The sequence below is a fragment of the Peromyscus leucopus genome, chromosome 10, assembly GCF_004664715.2.
Source record: "Peromyscus leucopus breed LL Stock chromosome 10, UCI_PerLeu_2.1, whole genome shotgun sequence".
In the NCBI taxonomy this organism is placed as follows: domain Eukaryota; kingdom Metazoa; phylum Chordata; class Mammalia; order Rodentia; family Cricetidae; genus Peromyscus; species Peromyscus leucopus.
Genome location: NC_051071.1, coordinates 89,364,045 through 89,377,048, shown reverse-complemented (window position 1 = coordinate 89,377,048; position 13,004 = coordinate 89,364,045). Strand labels below are relative to the sequence as shown.

At 39.0% G+C, this 13,004-nt stretch overlaps 1 long non-coding RNA gene across 1 annotated transcript; it reads right to left on the bottom strand.

The window, feature by feature from the left end:
• Positions 1 to 6,392: 6,392 nt before the first annotated feature.
• On the bottom strand, positions 6,393 to 10,419 carry LOC119088671. The gene is made up of 3 exons (XR_005092363.1): positions 9,570 to 10,419; positions 8,681 to 8,766; positions 6,393 to 6,870 (listed from the first exon to the last, which is right to left on the bottom strand). It is a non-coding gene; the product is annotated as an uncharacterized LOC119088671 (long non-coding RNA).
• Positions 10,420 to 13,004: the final 2,585 nt, after the last annotated feature.

Here is a 13,004-nt window from a genome sequence, read left to right as displayed (position 1 = left end):
AATATTTCCACCATAGAACCTAAAGCCCCAGTTGCTGGGTTTTTTACTGAATTTACAGGGGAAAAAAAGTTTTGTTGCTGTAGAAACCAACCTTTAGCATGAGAGGAATTGAAGGAAGCCATGGAGTCGGAGGACTAATCACCCCATTGACTTTTCTGTCTGAAGAAGTAGAAGTTAATTCTCTGTGGCCAGTGAAACACACACACACACACACATACACACACATACACACACCACACACACACACACACACTCACACACACCTCCAACATGCCAGGATCTCACTTAGGGTGCTGATGAATGGCAAGCCTTCAGCAGGTCAGAGAAACTGAAGAGGAGATTCAGAGCAGGTGAACTACTGGACAAACACAAACAGACACACAGGGACTTTTCTGAGGGTCAAAACTTAGTTCTTCACTATAATATTGTTTTCATTGCTTGTTCTAACCTCTCCTTTTTCTATTCTGTTCTTCTACCCTGATGTTTCCCTCCTTATTCTTTCCTGATGTCTTCCTTCTCACTACTTCCTGATGACTTCCTTCTTACTACTTCCTGATGACTTCCTTCTCACTACTTCCTGATGACTTCCTTCTCACTACTTCCTGATGTCTTCCTTCTCACTCCTTCCTGATGACTTCCTCCTCACTACTTCCTGATGACTTCCTTCTCTTTACTTCCTGTACTTCCTGATGACTTCCTTCTCTCTACTTCCTGAAGACTTCCTTCTTACTGTTTCCTGATGACTCCCTACTCACTATTTCTTGATATCTTCCTTTTAACTTCAATATTTTTCCCTTACAGCTTATAAACCTCAGTAGAATCTTTCCAGCAATATAAAAATTACAATGGAGTTACAGTCTATTTTTAAGTGAATGATTACAATGAATACAAAAAAATAAATAAGTAAAAGCATGTTTCCCATTTCTTTTACATGAATAAACATTTTATGTATTGTGACTGAAAAGCAAATTATCCCCAAGCACCCACATACAGTTAAACATTTATCTTTTAGAATTCTCATAGATCAGGGGCCTTTCAGCCACAACTGCTTACACAGACAGTAGTTTTTACAATTGACATAAAAAGAGATAACTAGTTTCACTTTTCATATTTTAGAGTTCTGCTAAATTATCTTAACTAACTATCCAATTCTTTGTTTTCTAGTTACATGAAGTATTATTTAAAGCTTTGTTTGATCTATGATGAACTCCAAAATCCATGAACACATTTCCCAATATTGAAAAGATCTTGAGCTAATTTCTCTGACTTGATTGTTCTCCTTAATCATTAATTAACCTAAACCACACTCTTTAGGACTCCTCAAGAGAAATTCATAAATCCCAGCTGATGACAGTTCCTCGGTCCTATTTTCTATCCTATGCAGCCCCTGCTTCATCAGGAGTGGGGACGACACTATATCTTATGTTTACCTATATTAATTTTCCCACTAAAATAACCCCTATCATAATCCCTTACTACATGTGTTAAAAACCCTTAATCAGATTCAAGATGGCGGAGACAAGCAGACGCAGGTAGGCCTGTGGCAGCGGCCCGCAGAGGTAGACGGTACGGCGGCAGTGGCCGACAGGGACATCTAGGCCCGGTGGCAGCTGGCGGAGACACTCAGGCCCAGCGGCGGCCCACAGAGGTGGACAGGCCCTGTGGCAGAGATAAGCAGACGGAGGTGGACAGGACTGGCGGCAGCGGCAGCGGCCGACAGAGACATTCAGGCCCGGTGGCAGCCCACAGAAATAGACAGGCCACGCGGCAGAGAAAGGTGGACGCAGGTCGGCGACTCGCAGAGGTGGAAGGGCCCGGTGGCAGCGGCCAACAGGGACATACAGGCCCAGCGGCAACCGGCAGACACATACAGGCCTGGTGGCAGCCCGCAGAAGTGGATGGGCCCGGCAGCAGTGACAAACAGAGGTAGGTAGACCCGCGGTGGCAGCCGGCAGAGACATACAGGCCTGTTGGCCACCCGCAGAGGCAGACACACCCAGCCCCAGTGGTAGCTGACAGGGACATACAGACCCAGCGGCAGAGACAAGTGGACGCAGGTGGGCCTGCAGCGGCAGGCCACAGGGGTGGACAGGCCCGGGGACGGAGAGGGGCGGACACAGCTTGGAACGGGGACGCCCCTAGCCCCAACACCTGGAGAAGAGGCTATCTCTGTGGGTCGGAACCAGGGTGAGTCTGGGCACCCACTCTGGGGACAACCCAGGGCCCAACTGCTGATCCTGTGAAACCCAACAACTTGGAGGTGTTGGTGAGACTACCCTGCTCAGCTGAAACCCATCTGGGAGAGGATTCAGATGCCTACAGTTTGAAGTCTGAAGAAACAAGATCAGCTGAGGAGTTGACAAATGAACAAAACGTGACCTGGGAACACAGAAGAAGGCGCTACCCAGCCACTAAACCAGATCACCAGAATCATAAGTATATAATTCACCGACTGAAATCAGCTGTCCCTGAAGAAACAGCCCAATAGCACCAATCTAACCAAGAACCCCTACTAAACCAAGACTAAAAATTAGAACAAGAGAGGCACTCTCAGACACAGACACCACCTGCACTGCACAGAGGAAAAGATGAGTAGACGCCAGTGCAAAAATACAGGCAACAACATAAAGACCTATATGGCAACATCAGAACCTAGTGATTCTACACCTGCAAGACCTAAACATACCATGACAGAAGAAACAGAAGAGATCAACCCTAAAAATGACGTTAAGAAGATGATAGAGGCCCTTAAAGAAGAAATAAAACATTCCATCAATGAGGAAATAAAAACTTTCCTTAAAGAGGAAATGAAAAACTTCCTTAAAGAGGAAATAAAAACTTTCCTTAAAGAGGAAATGAAAAACTCTATTAAAGAGGAAATAAAAACTTCCCTTAAAGAGGAAATGAAAAACTCCATTAAAGAGGAAATAAAAAACTCTCTTAAAGAAATGGAAGAAAAAACGAACAAAAAACAGGAAGAAATCAAATCAAGCCAAGAAAAAGCAATTAAACAGATGAAAGAAACATTCCAAGATCTGAAAAATGAATTTGAGACAATAAAGAAAACACATTCTGAGGGAATGCTGGAAATTGAAATCCTGACTAAACGAACAGGAACTACAGAAACAAGCATAACCAACCGATTGCAAGAGATGGAACAGAGAATCTCTGACACTGAACACACGATAGAGAAAATAGATTCGTCAGTCAAAGAAAACACTAAAGACAAAAAAGTCGTAACACAAAATGTCCAGGAAATTTGGGACACCATGAAAAGACCAAACCTAAGAATAATAGGGATAGAAGAAGGAGAAGAATACCAACTCAAAGGCACAGAAAATATATTCAACAAAATCATAGAAGAAAACTTTCCTAACCTAAAGAAAGAAATACCTATGAAGATACAAGAAGCTTACAGAACACCGAATAGGCTGGATCCAAAAAAAAAGTCCCCTCGCCACATAATAATCAAAACACTAAACACACAGAACAAAGAAAAAATATTAAGAGCCGCAAAGGAAAAAGACCAAGTAACATATAAAGGTAAACCCATCAGAATAACACCAGACTACTCAATAGAGACTATGAAAGCTAGAAGATCATGGACAAATCTCATGCAGACACTAAGAGACCATTGATGCCAACCCAGACTATTATACCCAGCAAAACTCTTAATCACCATAGGCGGAGTAAACAAAATATTCCAGGATAAAACCAGATTTAATCAATACCTGTCTACAAACCCAGCCCTACAGAAAGCACTAGAAGGGAAAATTCAACCCAAAGAAGCTAAACACATCCATGAAAAATCAAGCAATAGATAATTCCACACCAACATACACCACAGAAGAAACAAGCTGGTTTAGCTATCCTAATATCTAGAGAAAAAGGATGTTTCAAAAGAGAAGAAGTCTTGTGGCAATGCCTCAGTGGTCCAGGTAACTACCAGAACTCGGAAAAGTTGGTTGAACTTGGGATTGACTGGGAGGCCAAAGATTTAAAAAGCAGAAGATTCTCTCAAGACATAAGTTGTGTGATAATAGTGTGTTTTGTGTGTGTGAATGAGAATTTGTAAATGTTAAATTCTAGGCTTCGACAATCATTGTCAGTGCAGACTAAGCTGCAAGTATGTATGCTTTAAAACTTAAATTATAAAGCTAGTTACGTCTTTCTAACAACTAGTTTTAATGTTTATGAGCATATTTTACCTACACTACCTTTTCAGGATGTTGAGAAAGATGCATCACAAGCACAGGCTGGAGGCTGGGGGCTAGATGGTTTTGAGGAAGAGGTCTTGGTGGACTCTTTCATAGAGCAAAGGGAAGCAATGCCTTCTGGGAAATGAGCTAAGTTTTAATCTAGTCTTTAAGATTAGAAGTCAAAAACAAAAATATTAAGGAAAGGAAAACCTAATTGATCTTTGAAGTATTGTTATGTGGAATTGAGTGGGACTTTTGAGGCCTTTCTTCCAGAAAACAAGGACTTGGTTGTCAGGCCTATATTAGGCCTAAATCTTGGTGCCATGTAGTTGTACTTAAATCATTTCAATGGAAAGTGTCTTAGTGATTGGAACTTCTAGTGCAGTTTGGAGTTCTTCCATTTGAAAAATGTGATATTTGCATGGGATTGTTTGAATCTTGTTTTCTAGTCCCTCCCCATCACCACCCTCATAGTCTGAAGGTAGATTTTTCTCTTGATAAAGGAACAAAAAAGGTGAACATCTTGTTTGTAAATAGGTATCTAGTAACTAGTGGTAAACTTGAAATGGTAGAATTCTTTAAAGCCTAATTCTAGATAGCCTTAAGAAAATGTATCTTAATTACTTTTGAACCTGTATTCACCTTGATTTTTTCAAATATTTTAAGTTATATTTTCTTTTTCAGAGCTGCTTCTTATTTGGGGCTACTTTTTTTTTTTAATTGAGGCATAATTCATAAAAGGGTATATTGTTTTGATGAGACTTTTTACAACTGTGGCTGAATGTCTTTCTTTAGTCTTCCAAGAAGGGCCATTTTACTTTTTTAGAGTTACTTTTAAAAGTCATGAGGTCAACAACTTGGACTACTATGCATGTAAGTGCTAATGCAAATTAAAGCCCAAGTTGACCTCCAGCAGCAGTTCATTCTATGTTGACAGTGAGAGAACACTTTGCCTGTTAGGATACTGTACCCCTCACCTATTTTGTTTTTTTGCAAAAATCAAGGTATATTCTAGGGTTTCCTGGTTGACCTCAATAGATAAACTGAGATGATAGTCTTAGTTCAGAAATGATCTGAATGTAGATTTACAGTCTACGTGTACAGCTGGCTAAGTGAGATCGCTTTCACAGTTCTGCATGTATCCCATCGGCTCCCCATTAGTCACTGAACTCTTAAAACTGGTATTGTAACCTTATCACAATGTTTTGTGCCAATTTTATAAACTTTACAGTGCAATATGTGTTCCTTTTCTGAGGCAAACCAAAGGTATATTTCTCAAGGTTCTGCTGCTATCAGCAGCGTTGATGGAGGATTTTTTATACATTTGTAATAGATAGAAATAAACAAGAAAAAAAGAAGAAAAAAAAAGTGGTGGAGGAAAAGGTGAACACTGCAAGAATACTCAAAAGGGCTGAGAGTTGCAAACGCCAAGAATGGCTTTGCATAGTAAATGGAAGAGAACAGCTCTGAACTATAGCTTACTTTTCCTGGTTTGGTCTGACAGAATGATTGAATGCTTTTGTACAAAAATCAGAGCCTTAAAAACAAGGATTTGGTGAGATTGTAAAATGGTGTGCCACTTTGGCAAAACAGTTTGGTGGTTGGTCAAAATGCAAAACATTGTTACTCTGTTACTCAACAATTCTACCCTTAGGAATATATCCTCAAACTACTGAAAATGTGCACCTATGAAACATGTACATGAAGGTTTACAGCAGTGTGTTGCTAATAGTAAAAAAGTTAAAACAACTCAAATAGCTATCAAATATTAGAGAGAAATAAAATGTGGCTTATTCATACAATAGAATATTATTAAGACATAAAAATGAATGAGAAACTGACAGATTAAATGACTTTGGTGAACCTTCATAATTTCATTTGTAGATCTTTCCATTTCTAATTTATAAATACATTTGGGGTTATAAATTATAAATGTACTGTCTCCTGTCAACATTGTATACTTCTATTTGATGATTTCTGTGTCAAACATTATATGGAAATGTTTCCAAGTATTTTCTGTATTAACTGTGAATGAATAGAACAAAATAAATTGCCTGTGATGGGGAAAAAAAAAAAAAAAAAAAAAAAAAAAAAAAAACCTTAATCATCAAAATTCTATTTAAACTACCACTACTATTGTATAAAATCATTACTTCAGTTAAACAGTACAGCTTAATTGGAAATCAACTTCATAATAATCCACAGTTAAAATGCCCAGTAGAACAGGATATTTCCATGAGATAATCACATCACATTCAAGGCAGTGGGGAATTCCCCAGCCCCTATTCACACCATGCCATATACCAGAGTAAGATACAAAGGCACAGCAGTGGCAAGATCCATGCTGAAGCCCAAGTTCTGGGGCCTTGTCTATCCAAGATTTACCCATCAATGCCTTATATTCTGGTGGGCCAAACTCCTGAATTCAAGTGGTCCCTGATGCTCCACTGACATGGACACCAGAAAAGTTTTAATTATTTTAAATGTCAGATTAATTCAAAGAAAGTGAAAGTGAGTTTTAAAAATGTCTCTTTTCTTAAGAGGTTATAATTGCACATAGGTAATTAATAAGAAAATAATCATTATAAAAGATAAGGCCACGTGATTCTTCCAGAAGCCCCATGATGAGAGATCGATATCCTGAATCATCAAGAATTCTTCACCAGTGCATCTGTAATTCAACACACACAAAAATAATGTCAGAGATTATTCAGTACATTCACTGTTCCTTTTAAAAAAAACTCATAGTTTCAACACACCATTAAAAGTTTCTTTATATTTAATTATTAGTCATAATGATGTACTTACAATTTTGTTATATATTATGTCAAGTTAACCTACTTGTATCAGGTCACTTTTTTAATTTCAAAAATCATTGAAAGTAGCATAGCTATTACATCTATTTAAAAGCATAGAGGAATTAGGCTCAGTAAACTAGGCTGAGTTTAGAGAGTCACACTAAGGTCCAACTTTGTAGTCTTCACTGTGTCATTCATTTCTAAATCTAAAATGCTGCCCTCTCCTCAAAGGGCAAAGGCATGGATGAAGTACTTGTTTCTCCCAAAGTGAAAAACCTCAGCTTCCTAACAACACACAGACACTCTAAGAGATCAAAGCTTTGTGCAGTTCTGCTGACTCATTAGACAGTCATGCAATAAACACAGCATCAAATTCTGGACCAAGGACCAGGGGAGACTAAGGGTTTCTGACAAGAGTCAGTCAATTATTGTCAGTTCGTGTACTAAGAGAGCATAACAACAAATGATGCTCATCTATGAAACATCCCCAGCAGCCCATGGCTACAGACAGAGCCTGGGTAGCAGCTGGAACACAGCAGGATGCAGGGGCCCTGACACAGGTTAGAAAAGCAGCTGCTGCTAAAAGTTCTGAATACACAACAATTACATGTCGTGTCTCCATCCCTGTGTGTCTCCATCCCTGTGTGTCTCCATCCCTGTGTGTGTCCATCTCTGTGTATATCGATTTTCTTGTATCTCTTAGGATTTAACGGGGGCAGATTTCTTCTTCCTCTTTTTGTGAAGACCATCCTTTTGTGTATGAGGTCTGTGGATGGCCTGTCCCTGGTTTCACTTTACACATCCCCATCCTTCTGACAAGAAACTGGTAAAGAATTTGTATTAGATAAATGACACACCACACCAGAAAAGAGGAGATATTGGAAATAAGATATCTCCACATATTTGTTTTGTTATCAATAATTCAAACACAATTTGGGTTACTACTATTCATTATTATTTTGAACATCCTTGAGAGATCTAACACATCAGCATATGCCTGTCTCATTTATAGATCAAAATCAAATCAATGAGAGCAAAAGTAGAAAGGGAAGGTATTGTAACTTTAAAATAATACATTTTAATTTTATTAAAATTTTTTGTTTCTATTTTAGTGGTATTAGACAAAATTGACATTTCCTTCTCAATGTACTGAAATATGTGTTTCTTTCATTGAAGGACATATCCTGCATATTTTACACACACACACACACACACACACACACACACACACACACACACACCAGCCTTTAATTTCTTGAAGTCCTCTAGGGTGTGAGACATAGGGAAGACCCTGAATGCTGGCAGGCAAAGCTTAGTCCTTTTGGCCCTTGCTGCCCTGATGTTCTTGGGCTCTGCTCACAGGTACCATGATATCTATACATGTAGAAACTGAGTGCCCTTGTTTACTATCAGAGCAGCCTAGGTCAAACTCAAATGTTCTGAAACAAGGAACTCAAATCCACAACCAAGACACCAAAATCATTTTTAAAAGCCCCCAAAGAACCCTTTCTGCACATTCTACACCATAGAGCAGTAGGATCAAAACACATCCCTGTGTGCACTGATTACAGTGATTCTCTCTGGGGAACCAGCAGGGGACAGTGTTAATCCTGAAAGTATGGGTTTTCCTTCTGAGTCTAGGGGCATTCTATGTCTCCATTATGACACTGAACTCAGGCTTACATTACATAGTTCTGACATCTACTGATTTCTGATGTGTTATGTTCTGGACAGAAGTTTTGTCCCAGGAATTCATTGTGTTGCAAAGCCTGTAACACAAACAAAAACAGAGAAAGGCAAATAGTTTAATATTTCTATAAGTTTCTAAAGATTAAACACAGCTATAAATTCAAATTCAATCTTGACTGTAATTTGCAAAAAGAAAAAAAATTAAACGAACAAACCCTCACCGAGTTCAGTCTGCCCAGCAAAGCAGTACCCCTCCCTCACACTCAGGAGGGTTAGGATTGAAATGATGGGGTTTCCCAACTACTAAGAGGTGGACTCTCCAACTAGATTACTTCAGGCACCTCCTTCTCTGCCCAGTCCATAACCATGTAAGCACTGTAATTAAAACAATACCATTGATTTATAGTAACAATATTTCTTGCTTCTTTTCATCAAAATCCGTTGAGATTATGGGCGTAAGAAAGTCTGTTAAGACACACTTTACTGCAGAGAAAGCATGGCAATTCCAATATGTCTATGGCTATCACATGGTTTCTCTTTCTTTTAATTTCCTGATATAAACTATATATCTTAGTCCCGGATCCTTTCATTATTACTGTATTGAATAGAGTCACAACTGCATACTTCTCATCATATCATCTATCTTCTCTCTTTACCCTGGGGTTTTTCTCACCCTTTATGTCTCTCAAATAACACGTGACTGGGGAAAACCCCAGATGACTCACTGACCTTTGGCTAGAATTAACAGGAAAGCTCTCATCTTTTGCTCCTGGAAGGAAAATCCTGGGCAGCTGCTGGTTAGAGATTACAGCTGGGGAAAGGACTGGGTTGGGATTCATTTCAGTCAGTACAGTTGGAGACCCAAGTACAGGGACAGACTTACTGTAAATCCACAATGAGGAATGCTCAAGTACTGAATCCATGAGAGCCCAGGTACTAAGCTTCCTGAATATAGTGACAGACCTGAGAAAAACTATGAAGAGCAAAACCATGAATTAGAACCAGTCAAGTGACTAAGAATTCTAGAAAAGATCTCCCTTTTCAAGTCCCATTCATCCATCTGACCATTTCTGCTCAGACGGGCTCTTTAAAACATTCTTTAAGTAAACTCTAAACATCTTTCTACATTTTTTGCAAATCCAAGGCTCTTTGTGGTTTTTAAATGAAGACTTGCCACCCCACTCTGCAGGAGCCAGACCCTACAGATTTTAAAATGACATACAACCTATGAACATAACTTTATGTACTCCCATCCTACATATATAAAATCGTCTTTAGATTCCTTATAATATCCAATTTATGTAGCTATATAGCTTATACTGTATAATTCATGGGATGGTGATATTCAGAGCACAAGAATCATTTGTTTCATATATTTTCAGTGTATGATTGGTTAAATCTTTGACAATAAGACAGGCCAACTGTAGTGACTAATTCTAATAAAACTGCTGTCATCTAAGAACACATGCTAGAAGAACACGGTCTTGGCTCATTTTATGTCAACTTGACACAAGCTAAATTCACTGGAGAGTGAGGAACCTCAAGACACAAGAAATGTCTCTAGGGAGGAGCTTGGCCCTACCTCAACTTGATGTGCCATGCTTTCTTCAAGCCCGTGGGAGAAGTGGATGCGGAGGGGGTAGATGGAAGTCAGGGGAAGGGGGCACTCATCAAATTGAACTTTTAACAGGAAAACCGTATTAGTTACATCAACAAGTTTTTATTATCATTAAAAAATAATAAATGAGACTTTTAAATCTTAATATTAATGATTTTCCTTGTGTGGTGGTATTTTGTTCCCCAAAATATTGTGCACCCTAATAAATTTATCTGGGGTCAGAGACAGAACAGCCGCTAGATACAGAGGCTAGAAAATGGTGGCATTCACACCTTTAATCCTAGCATTCCAAAGGCAGAAATCCATGTGTTCAAGGATACAGACAGGCATGGTGACTCATGCCTTTAATCCCAGAAAGCAAGCCTTTAATCCCAGGGAGTGGTGGTAGAAAGCAGAAAGGTATCTAAGGCATGAGGACCAGAAACTAGAAGCATTTGGCTAGTTAAGCATTTGGCCTGGTTAAGCATTCAGGCTTTTGAGCAGCAATTCAGCTGAGACCCATTCTGGATGAGGACTCAGAGGCCTCCAGTCTGAGGAAACAAGACCAGCTGAGGATCTAGCGAGGTGAGGAAGCTGTGGCTTGTTCTGTCTGTCTCTCTGATCTACCAGCATTGACCCCAATAACTGGCCTCAGGTTTGATTTTATTAATAAGAATTGTTAAGATTCCTGCTACATCTGGTGTCCAATGTTCGTGGTATGAATTCATGAAAAATCTGCTTGCCTATGACCATTCATTCATGGTTCTGAGAGAGAGACATTTATCAGACTGTGATTACTCCAAGCCACAGAGAAGGCACACACACAAAAAAAGTCTGCAGTGAACCATAATCACACCTAACAGTAACTTTGAAATCTTCAAAAGGATGACAGGATCCCACAACGATGATTCCACATGGACTATGATAAAGCCATTAAGCTGATTAACACCACGGAAAGATCGACTTTTGACTACAAACTGGTCAGGACAATTTTGAGATGACTAGCTGAGATGATCCAGCCTGACAGACTACTCGAACAAGGACTTGAAACAAGCCCTGAAATTTCCTATTATGCAGAGACTGGACAAATGATACAGGACTTGTCAAATAACCCAAAAATTTTTCTTTTCAGGATAAAGATGCCTTCACCCATACCCAGAAGGAAGCAATTTTAAGAATACGACACCCACATTCCCAAAGAGGTGGTGTGGGGCGGGTGGTTTTTTGGTCTTTTAATGGGTTTTGGGTCTGGGATAATTTTCTTTGTTTAGGGGGGGTTGATTACAAGTTGTTGTCAAGGGTTAGGAAAAAGGCTAAGCAAAGGAGATTAGATATAAGGTTCTTGTTAAAAGAAAAAAGAAAAGAAAAAGACAATTACTAGTTTTAAATACTTTACATTGGATTGGATTGTTTTATATTGTATACTATATATATATATATATATTGAAATTGATATTGTTAGAAAATGCTATATGTATATTTCTAATTGTACTTATACCATTCATTTAACAATGTAATGCAATTTTCTGATCCTTGAATGTTATTATTACCAACTATTAGGATATAAAGAAATGAAAGTTAGTAGTTAGACATTATAATAGAACATGTAGTCATATTAGGTATGTTTTAAAAATTGAGCAGATATATTTTAGATAGACAGGTCATCTTCAAACCCTTCAGAGATCTACAGAATATGGCATTTAAAATGTTTTAATAACTTAGAAAATTTTTCTTTTTTGTTATGACTATGAGACATGTCGGCTCCTGGCAGTACCAACCTACATCAGAGAAAATATGGGCATTGATGAAACTGCATATGGAGTTAACTTTCATTGTGGCAAAAGTTAGCCACTGGACAACAAAGTATCCTTGAATCAACTGCTGACACACAGGACAGACAAGACATGAAACAAAGGACAACAATCTTGTTGAGATTTTGCATTTCCCCTGGGCAATGATGTCAGCAGCCTTTCTCTTGGGTGTAAAGTGTCCCACCTCTTCAACCTTCTGGACTGTGCTCTCAGTTAACAGCACAGGAAGGGGCCTCCCAGGTCTCTTTCAATTTATTTTCTGTTTTGTTTTGTTTTTCAGATTTTTAGCAGCATGTGGTCCCCAAGCAAGAAACCATGGGCTGAAAATTTTAGCAGACGAGTCTGGATGAAAACTTTGTAACCTAAGAGAAAGCAAAGTGGAGGAGAGATCCTCAACACAATTGATGAGAAACTGATTTTAGTTTCCCTGGTGGGAATGCCTGTGGACTCCCTAAGATAGGAGACATGGAACATTCACGTGGAGAGAGGCTCTAGCCCTTCTGAGAGCAATTCTAATCTTAAACAAATCTCTTTAGTTCTGAGTTACTCTAAGATTGTCTTCATCATATTAGCAGCAGCATGGGGAAGGACGGAAGCCTCTATACATCTGAGGAGGTATGCATTCCTACCAGTGTATATTATAGTTTTCTTTTATTTGTTTACTTGTTTCTCTGGTATTCGAGGAATTGCATCTGGATTCCTAACCCAACACAGGCCAATCTACATCACAGAATGTAGGGAGACTTCCAGGAGACAGTTTATCATCATAATATCTCATGTATTCCTTTTGAAATTTCCAGCCATATACTCTCCAGGATAAACTTACTGTGTTGTGAACACATATTCTCCATCTTGAATGAACACATGAGAAGGGAAAAGGTGAGGGATCACACAGGCTCCATCCATCTTA